Below are 11,298 nucleotides of genomic sequence, written 5' to 3'. Positions count from 1 at the left end.
GTCTCTGGAAGCAAATTCTTTCCAGATACAGCTATCCTAAGATCGATGTCAAGAAATGTTTATTCTAGAACCAGTAGTTTTACACCCTAGCAGTTTCTAAATTGAAAAATACACCCTGGCTAATGAACACAGATAGGAAAAAAAAAAAACCTACTTATTTAATTCAACAGATTTTTTATATTGGTACAACTTAATCCTACAGGCTTGTATATAGGTATGACTTTAATCTGGTAGGACATCATCCATTAATGTGCTTCAGATATATCTTGATTGTAAAATTCTCACTAAGGTTACATTTCTATGACTTTTTCTTAGGCTTATGTCTTCTGACCCCAGTTTGAAAGGAAAGGCATTCTCCAATTAATTCCTGCCACCTTGAACCACTTCTAACCGGAGAACTTGCTAATTATTCTTCACCTTCTCTTTCCTCCTGTTTATCACCTCAATTCACTCACGCTAGCCTGTAGATTGGGAGAAGTGTCTAAAAGTATAAAAGAGATATTCTTTAGAACAACAGCTGTCACAACAAAGTTTTGTTTTACTGCAGCCTTGCCCTTCTTTGCTCTTTTCTGCAAGTGAGTGGCTAATTGCCCAGAATTTCTAAGATCTGGGGTTTAAAACACCACCGTCTCTAGGCTGTTCCTATTATTGGATGAGATAAGTACATTTGGCAGAGGTGCGTTTGGCTGTTTTGATGGCAGAGAACATTAATTTGCAACCACGGCTGCACAGAAAGAAGGAAATGCAACTGCTGTCCTCCTGGGAGAAGCCACTTAGGCAAGAAAATAAATAAGAGGATTTGATTATATTAGGAACTCTTATGCTTGTGCCCAGGGAGGCTCCATCTTTAAACTCTTGTCATTTCATGTTTATACAAAAATTATAATGGAAGGAAAAAGGCTCGTAGTTTTCTGTACAAGCATTTCACATTTAAAAACTCTATCCATGTCCTATTGGGGTCATGCAAGCCACGGTTTGCATTTGTTCCTTATTTCATCTCATTAAATGAGATAACAAATGTAAAGGGCCCAGTACAGATGATGACACACAATGACACACATAGAAATGTCTTTTTTCTTACCTTCTCCCTCTTTTGCATCAATCTTGTTGCCCCTGCTCCTTGTCAGAGGTCATATCTGAAGAGAATCCAGACTTGCACATACCTGGGCTAGAGTTGGTTGGAAACAAGGACTGGAACACTCTGCTGTGGGGCATCAAGCTCTCCCAGTGCCCGCTATTTCCTATGTGCATCATGGCTCTTCATTGTTGGCTGCAAGGAATCCATGTTCATGCAGTTTGCTCTTCCCCCACCTACTACGACTAATTCAACAAATGGAGTGTTGGCCCAGTTGAAGGAAAGATATGCACATAATAACTTTATTTGTTTTTTTAAAGATTTTATTTATTTATTTGAGAGAGAGAGAGAGCTTGAGGAAACACAAGCAGGGGGAGCATCAGACAGAGGGGGAGGGAGAAGCAGGCTCCCCGCTGGGCAAGGAGCCCGATGCGGGACTCAATCCCGGGACCTTTGGATCATGACCTGAGCCGAAGCCAGACGCTTAACTGACTGAGCCACCCAGGCACCCACACATAACTTTAATAATAATACTGTGTGCCAGGCACTAGGTGATAATACTGTAACAATAATAACCATTATTAGTGTAGCTGATATTTATTGAGCATTTATTAGATGCCAAACGTATGTGCTAAATGTTTATACATATGGGATATACTTTTTTACGAAATGGGCCCAGGGGAGTAGATTTTCAACATCTTTATCTCCTTCAAAGACGGTCTGTCAGACATTGGACAATGTCAGATCTCTAGCTCTCCTGGTCACTCTTGATTAAGAAAACAGGCCCAATTCAGGTACAACATAGTCCAGTCTAGACTAAAGCAACACTTCAGACTCAGATAAGGTTAAACCTGCCTGGATCCCTAATGGCCTCCCAGTTCCCATCTGCAATCCCCATGAGGACCAGCTGTGCCTGACTTCATGAGCTGCCCCTATAATTGTTCAATATCCTCCTCTCTTTATTTGAGCAAGCTGGCAAGCTCACAGCCAACCTTCCGCAGCAAGGAGAAGATGGGCAATAAATTCTCAGCAGAGCTTTTGAGTAACAAGACACTCGGGCTGCTGCAGCCCCACTGGCCTCCACCCAAGTGCTCCGGCAGTAACCGGCTGCCTTTCGCTACCTTTCTCCCTTGGAGAGCTCACGTGTGGTGGTGTCGTGATTTTTTTAACTAACATCTTTGTGTGTGGAAAGGGATGTTGGGGCTGAAGTTTCAACTAGGCACCAAGAGAGAGGGAAGGGGAGATTTTTTTTTTTTTGAGGAGGTTATTTGGGCGGAAGCCTCACCCTCGATCGTGAGAGAGGTTTTGCCCTCTCCCCTCCAGTGAGACAGGGCTACTGGGCGAGTGTAATATGTCAGCCCCGTGAAGTGCGGTTAATCTCTGGCCTTCTCTTGCACCGTCTGTTGCGGCCATGACCGCTGCATCTCAGAGGCCCCTCTTTGTAAGTCTTTGGGGATGTCTCGTTCCACTCTTCAAATGTGCGGTTCCTTATCACGTAAGGTCTCTACCCTGGAGATTCGGTTGAGAGCTGAGCCGACAGGTTATGTCCCCTCCCACATTCTGTCGAACAGACACTGTCTGACTTAATCCTCTCAACAGCCCTCTGAGGGAGACCGAGTCCTGCTCTACAAACAAGGAGCTGCAGGGAGATTGAATACCTTACCCCAGATCACATACTCAGTAAGACCATTACAGGATTAAAACCCACTGCTGGTCTAATCCCCAAATCCATTCTTCCCACGATGGCCTGGCAGAGAAGGAAAAAAAAAAATCATAACATAAACCAGGCTGTGAGGGGTGAGCTGGCCAAGTGTGTGCCTCTGACTGATGGCAAGTGCTCCCAAAGAGCTGTGGGCAGAAGAAGCACTGGGGAGGGGGTGGGATCTCGTCTGCAGAGGCCAGATTGGGGGACATGCATGGAAAAATGGTGGAAAGACTCTGCCGGAGATCATCGGAGTCATTCAAGTTTTGAACAGGTAAGTAATTCCCTCATCTCTGCTCCAGAGATTGTCCAGGTGGTAGAGTGGAGAACTTGGGGTGGGGGGGTGGGGAGCAGGGCTGCTGTTAGAAGCATAATGTAACCGTCTGAGGGGGAGGCGGAAGTCAGAGTCCAGGACGCAGTACTGGTGGGGAGGGAGAGGGAGGAGGGGAGGGACCAGAGCAGGGGAAAAAGTAGTGATCAGCAGTGACACAGACGGAATGGAGACAGACACTGAAAAGTAGCATGGATGCTCTCCAAGGGACCCCGGAAAAAAGCCGATCCACAGCCTTCCCCTGTGAGCCCAGCCCAACTGGTACACACGACAGAGAGATGCTGAGCTCTGCAAAGGTGAGGTAAATGCTCAGCAAAACGCATTCCTGCAGCATCCACAGCGCAGGCCGGGACATGTGTTTGTAATGGATGTGCAGGCTGCTAACAGTGAACGCTGTTAGTGACCTGTGGGGAGTCCAGCTCTGTGGATAGGGCTACCTACAGATCTTGGTTGTTACTTGTAAAGTATGCAAAGTGAGCCCGGGCTGGTCCTTTTCTGTTCTTTTTCTTCTTTTTAAAATGCAGATGCTGGAGTCTTTAGAGCGTGAGTGTGTGTGTGCATGTGCGCGTGTGTGCACATGTGTGTGCACAGGATCATGACTGAATCGCTTTCCCTCTGTGTTCAGCAGACCACTTTCCCTGCCCGAATCAGGTTGCCTTGTTACAGCCAGGAAACTCCATGTCAGGCGTGAAACTTCATTCTAAATCATCTTTCGCTTCTAACTTAGTTCCCCCCAACAGTGTGCATTAATCAACATCTCGTTCAGCCAGAGGTCCTTTCAGGCTCAGGTACAGTGTTGTGTGAGCGTCTGACTTGGGCTTCCAGATGAAGTCCATGTTCCCGATGCACCCAGCGCTTCATGCTCAGCTCCCTTTCTGCCCTCCCAGCCTCATCTTCTGCCTCTCAAGGGCTCCCTACTTCTCAGCCTTTCTGAACTTGCAGTTCACCCAGCATGCTTCTTCACGCCCCGGGGCAGCAGTATATTTTGTTCTTTCTGCTTGAGATGTCCTTCAACGCCAGTACCACCCACATGCCACCCTCCCTCATCCCACGTCGACTCACCTTTACTGCTTAGCATAGGGGAGACCTCTTCCGAGAAGCTGTCCCTCCCTCACTGCTCTCAGTTTCCTTCTTCCATGTTCCCATGGAGTTGTCACAACACATTCACACTGGATTTTAAAGTACTTCCCCCCATTATAAAAACCACTCAGACTTATTGTAGACAATTTGGACAATAAAAGATTTTGGACTGGGGCACCTGGGTGGCTCAGTCGTTAAGCGCCTGCCTTCGGCTCAGGTCATGATTCCAGGGTCCTGGGATCGAGCCCCGCATCGGGCTCCCTGCTCAGCAGGAAGCCTGTTTCTCCCTCTCCCACTCCCCCTGCTTGTGTTCCCTCTCTAGCTGTCTCTCTCTCTGTCAAATAAATAAATAAAATCTTAAAAAAAAAAAAAGATTTTGGACAAAAAGACTTAAAGGAGAAAAAAAATTGTCATAAGCCAACAACTTGGGGTTATAAGCCCTGTTAACATTTAAATGAATTTCTTTCCAGCATATTTTCTATGCATATATTCAAATACTTTTACATACTCAGAAAAGGAAAAAAAAATCAAATGCTGCAAAAAATGACAGAGAATATTGACTAACAATAGTTCAGTGAATGTAGTGCTTCTAGGAGACTGGTAACTTTAATAAATCATTCAGAAAGTTTAAAAATCAGATTGCAAGGGATTTTTTTGAAGCATCAGTTTAACAAAAATACAGGCTGGAAAATGAGTGCTTAAATGGTTTGTACTCTCTTTTTTGTTTGTTTTTTGGGCATTTTATCACATCCTAAAACTTCTTTGAGAATGCATTGTTAGTCTATAACCCTCTGTTTCATAATTCTCACTGTATTAGAGTGTTTGCTTACTTTTTGGTACCCCTACCAGACTACAAGCTTATTTAAGGCAGGGCCTATGAATTCTGTCATTTTTTATCTAGTACCTAACACAGTCTGACTGGTTAGCATGTAATAAAATGAATGAATGAAAGACGACCTCACTTTTCCTGAATTCTTTACTCAGTCAACCAAGTCCTGACTAGTTGTTATCTATGCTGAGGTGTCCAAGACTATGCTTGAGTCCATAGATCTGGTGGATGCCAGGAGGCTCCACTAGCCACATGCCCCTTCAAGGATTAAAGCCGGACCCTTCCAAATGCTGGGAGTGCTGCTGGCAGGAAGCCCTTGGGGATTGCCTCTCTGAAAGGGAGCTGCTTTGTCCAAGGTCACTGCCTTTCCTAAGGTGGCCTGCATCCGATGACTGGTCCATGGAGGTACGAAGCCCTGGCTCCCAGACCCCAAATGGGGCCACAGAATGCCCCTTAGTGCCTGGTGACACTGCCACAAAGACCATATCACAAGTCAACTTCTCCCTTTGCCCAATCCTGCTTCCTTTCCCTTTCCTCAGGTGTCAACTCCAGCAGCACCACTCCTACTCCCCCCTCTCCACCCCCAATAAACCTCTTGCACATTAATCTCCATCTCAGAGCCTGCTTCCTGGAGAACCCAACCCAGCCTAGGTCAGCAGGGATCTAGAAGATGAGTAGACATACCTCTAACTTGGGTTTTATGCACTTCCAGATCATAGATTGTAAGCTCCATCTTACACCTGTCATGGCACTGGGCCTCACACAGTCTCTAATACATAGAACACTCTCAAATACGCCTCCCCTCCTCTGGAAGGATGATAATGAATGGAGAGGGAAGTGTGAATGTGAGGAATTCTGAGTAAGCATCAGCTGAGTGTTGATGGCTATTGGGATTAAAGGCAAGAATAGCCAATAGGTTCCTGAGTTTCAAGTCTGAGAGACTGAGAGAGGGAAATGCTGCTGGGGGGACAGAGTGAGTTTTGTGGAAAATTGGTTTGAAATTAGTTTGGGGCACACGTGTTGCTTTTGAAGTATGTCAGGATCTTCAAGAGGAAATGTCTGATAGGCAGTAGTTGATACAGAACCAGGTCTTGTGCACGAGACAGTTTTGAAATACAGACTGGAGCACTGGGGATTCACCCGGAGGGAGTAGTTGATGTTGTGAGAATAAGGAGAGTCTCAGAGGTTTGTTTGTTGGTTTTCTTTTGAAGTCTAGAAACAGATCCATCAACTGATTGCCCCTCAATTAAAGAAGGAGAGAGCAGAGAGAAGTCAAATATATTAGGAAGAGACTCTGTATGGTGTAGTGTCTCCAGAGACAAAAAGACAAAAATTTCAATAGCGATTTCCTTCTGTTAATTTGGCTCAAGCCTTGCTAGAGCCGCAGTTCGAGTTATCTGTTCCATGATGCGTACGGTGGAGGATATAGAGGTGATGCAGGGAGCAGGACAAAACTTCAGGGAACATTGCCTGCTATCCTTGGAGAGGACGAAAAATAGCAAGATGCTGGGAAAGAGGGATAGCCAGTGGACAATACAAAGCTCCTGGAACTTAAATATAATAACGGAAATTTTAAATGTAATAGAATTGGCAGGTAATTGGTGAACTCTTCCCAAAAAATAGAATAAATAGGCAAAAATGTAGAGAAGAGAAAGTGGAGAATTAATTCAGGAAGTCTAATTTCTGAAAGATAGGTCAGATAAAACAGACTAGGGAATTATCCAAAAAATTATACAAGAAGATTTTCCTGAAGGACGTGAGTTTTCAGTTTGAATGGATTCAACAAAGGCCCAGTGCAATGAATGAAAATTACCCACAGCAAAGCAGGTCATGATATTGTAGAGTTCTAGGGATAAAGAATAAGAACTCTGAGAGAGGGAGAGGGAGAGAGGCGAAAACAAGTTGCATGCAGAACCAGAATGGTATCAGACTCAGTAGCAACACCAGAGGTTAGAAGACAGTGGACTAATGTCTTGAGGTCCTAAGGGAAAATAATTTCCAAACTAGAATCTCATACTCCGCTAAGTTTTCAATCAAATATGAAGGGGAAAGAAAGATAAGATCTTAAAATGTGTCTTCCAGGTATTACTTTTCAGAAAGTTACTAGAAAATATTCTCCACCAAAACAAGGTAGTTAAGAAAGAGCAAGACATGAGATTAACAACAACCATAACAACAAACACACAAAAATTAGAGGATCCAGGGCACCTGGGTGGTACAGTTGGTTGAGTGTCCGACTCTTGGTTTGGGCTGAGGTCATGATCTCATATGAGGGTCATGGGATCGAGCCCTGCATTGGGCTCCATGCTCAGTGGGGAGTCTGCTTGAAGATTCTCTCCCTCTGCCTCTCTCCCGGCTTGTGCACACACACGCACACTCTCTCTCACTCTTTCTCAAATAAATAAATAAATCTTCTTTAAAAATTAGAAGAGAAGAAAAAATTCCAATGATGATTAAGGTGGAGAAATATGAGAGAGCTGAATTCTGACCTTCCAAGCAGGAAGTTAATGAGCAATACCTAGACCTGAAAAATAAAGAAATAGCAGTATAATATTTTTATTTAGAAATATGAAGGAAACAACAGGAGGAACAGCTAAAGAGATGAAAGGAATTTCCTGGAATCTCATGGAAGCAGGAATTGGGGGAGGGGGTTGGGTGGGAAAGGATTGCTGTTTTTCTTCAGAGGTCTTGTAGTAGTATTTGACTTTTAAACTAAGCACATTTCATACAAATAAAATCTAAATAGGCAAAAATCTATTAATATGCCAGAAATAATTTGTAAATTGTGCGTAAAAAGAGCCCCCTTACCAACATTATTAGAAGTAGTATTTCAGGGGAAAAAGTAAGCCCCTCTGATTTGTCTTTCTTCTTCTGCAAATGGTTTTTGAGCAAATTCTTGGGAGCCCATCAATCTGCCAATTAGAAGAAAATGTAAGAGTAACAGCAGGAATCATGACTGCAAGGAAACAGTTACCATCCCATAAAATTATGGCCTTTACCAAATTAGAATAAACCTGTCAAGACAATGTTTAACCATTTTTATGTAAAAATCAAAATGGTCTGACTTCAACTGTCAAACATACTCTTTCAACTTGTCTGTAACAAAGTGCTCCCTTAGTAAGTCGTATACTTCAAGTTGCATTTGCAGTTTGGGGAGATGCAGCTGGTCGGCCCATGAATCCAGACAGTCTGCCTTCCTCATGGCTGCCTCCGGGCCCGCTGGAGGCTGGCTGGCTCATTTAGTTGGCCTGGCAGTTTCGACAGGCTGGGTGGAAAAACTATGAAGTAAAATATCATTGCACCTACCTCACTGATCCATAAAGCAAAATAAAAAATCTAGCTCTTCCATTTGGAGGAGAGGCAATTTTCTGTGGCTTCTCACATTTGCTAGAACTTTACGAATATGTATCCCCCAAACCACCAGATGAGACAAATCGGTACAATACTAGTTATTTTTATGTGCTGCCTCATCCTTTATACAAAGTATCTCAGATCGCTTTAAAGTGAGAGGGCAGAATGGAGAGTGTGATTTATAGAGCCTGAGGGACCCAAGGCTAACGCTACAGAAGCAGGGAATGGTTCACCGAGGATTCTGGGAAAGGAAGGATGGCTAAGAGGCGGATGCAAACTACGCGTGCAGCCCCTTGCAGGGACAGGCAGAGAATTGTAGCTGGGGTCACAACTTCAGGCTTGGAGCTGAGGAGCTCATCATGAAGGGCTGATCAGAACCAGAGGACAGATGGACAGCAACAAAAGTTGCAATGCTTATAAATCTCTCTTCACGATGTTTTCTTTTTTAAGAGAACTTTATTGAGATATAATTCACATGCCATACAATTCACCCCCTTAAAATGTAAAGTTCAATGGTTTTCAGTATATTTACACAGTTCCACAATCATCCATCAATTTTAGAATGTTTCATCACCTTCCAAGAAAATCCATACCCCTTAGCGGTCACCCCCCTCCCCCTCCCCACCTGACACATAGTCCTAGGCAAACAGTATCCTACCTTCTGCCTTTTCTGAATGTTTCACATAAACAAAGTCATACAGTACATGGTCTTCAGTGACTGTCTTCTTTCATGCAGCATAATGCTTTCGAGGCTCGTTCATGTGGTGGCATGCATCAGTACTTCTCTCTTTGTATGGCAGAGTAACATTCCATTGTCTGCATGCACCACATTTGGCTTATCCATCCATCAGTTGGTGGACATTTGGATTGTTTCCACTTTGTGGTCATTATCATTAACACTGTAGTGAACATTTATGGACAAGTTTTAATGTGAACGTAAGTTTTCAGTTCTCTTGGATACACATCTAGGAGAGCAATTTCCGGGTCATATGATAACACTATGTCAAATGTTTTGAGGACCTGCCAACCTGTTTTCAAAAGCACCATTTTGCGTTTCCATTAGCAACGTATTCAGTTTCCAATTTTTCCATAACCTCCCCAACACTTGTTATTACCTGTCTTTTTTATTCTAGCCACCCTAATGGGTGTGAGTGGTGTCTCACTGTCCCATTAATTTCTCATCTTTACTTTTGTTCCTACACTCTCATGGTATATGGGCTTTAGTGGCCAGTGGCTGTTGTATTAAAATTCCAAAATTATTATTCATCACACATTATTACTTATTGAGGACATATATAACACTAAAGACTGTGCCAAGTGACTTAAAGGAAATTAAAAACACCCAGTCTCCTTACCACCGAGGACTTGCAGAATTCTAGACCTCACAATGATAGCAATAATACTGTTTGCACACAACTTTACAGATGATAAAGGACTTTGAAATCTTCACTCTGTTTTTTTTTTCCTTAGAAGCCAAGAGTTACAGCAGCCAGGGCTCTGTAATCCTGTACCCCAACGAGACAAGGATCAGGGTGGATGTGTCACGGAGCAGAATGGCAGACGGAACATCCCTCGCAGGGTGCAGCTGGGGAGCCACACGACCCAGTGGGTGTGAAGAGCCAAGAAGGACCAGCGGCCTGGGAAGGCAGTCTAACCACGTCACAATGCCACGGGCAGGAGAAACGGCTGGGTCCAGAGACACACCCTGGTGGCCTAGTTGCCCACCCAGAGCACAGAGGCCTGGGGACCCAACGGGAGGGTGCCTGGCACCACCTGGAATGGCCCCATGGGCCGCCACTGGCTTTTCTGGGCTACCTCCACTCCTCTATAGCAATGCTGACCCATTTGTGAGTTTTTCAAACATGCCTCCCATTCTCACATCTGTGTGCTTTTTCTAGAAGATGTTTTCTGAAACACTCTCCTCCAATTCCCACACCGCGCTGCCGAAAGTGTCATCCCTCAAGACAGTGTCGCTTGCTTCTGAGAAACCTCTGCCCTCTCACCACCGCTTAAAGGAAGGCAGCCAAAGGTGGCATCTGACGCTCTTCCCAATCTTCGTAATCTGCCCCGACCCACCTCTCCCAGCTCCTCTGTGGGCCCCCTCCTGTGGCACCTGCCGGTTTCCCGTAAATACTCCGCAAAGCCTTCCCTGACTCTCCTAGGCAGGATTGACTGCCCTGTGGCCGGTGTTCCTCACCCATGGCCATGCACCAGCATTGCGCTCATCACTACTGAGCGTGTTATGTACAAAGGTGTGTACATTTCAGTTCCTCTGACTGGGAGGTCCCCGCAGGCAGGGGCTCTGTCTCATTCATCTTTGTATCAATAGTGCCAGAGTGGGTTATCCAAGTGGAAATGTCCAAAAGGGGTTGTATGAATGGGTGAACTAATGAATAAGCGAATTTATACAAAATGCCAGACCAATTTGGCAATATTTAGACAAACATTGCCTTGGACAAATGTTATAGCTAAGAGTTCATCCCAACATCAGATCAGAACAATTGGCAAATTATGCTTATGTTTACACTTTTGTTGTCAAGAAAACCTATTTAAACCTGCTTTGATTAGAGCTCTTTTTTCGATTAGAGGTCGTAAAAGGTATAGTTTTATTCAACCAAAAAATGCAATTCTGACAAAATATAAATGAAAAAGCGAAATGCAAGCACGCTTTTATTTGCCAATGGTCATCAAAAGGGGTGAGCTAGAAGTGCAAACAGAAGCATAGTTCCTGAACCTAATTATTTTCCATGGTAGTAAGATATCTTTTTTATTTTATTTTATTTTATTTTATTTTATTTTATTTTATTTTATTTTATTTTATTTTATTCCCCTTAAATTGTGACCTATGGGAAATCCCAAGAGCTAGAAAGATAAGAAAGGAAGGGTTAAATAATGGCTTGAGAATTGCTCTACAGGAAGGGCCTGAGCAT

This window comes from Leptonychotes weddellii, chromosome 12 (assembly GCF_054177405.1).
Source record: "Leptonychotes weddellii isolate Sample4059 chromosome 12, ASM5417740v2, whole genome shotgun sequence".
In the NCBI taxonomy this organism is placed as follows: Eukaryota; Metazoa; Chordata; class Mammalia; order Carnivora; family Phocidae; genus Leptonychotes; species Leptonychotes weddellii.
This window is presented reverse-complemented; position numbering follows the sequence as displayed.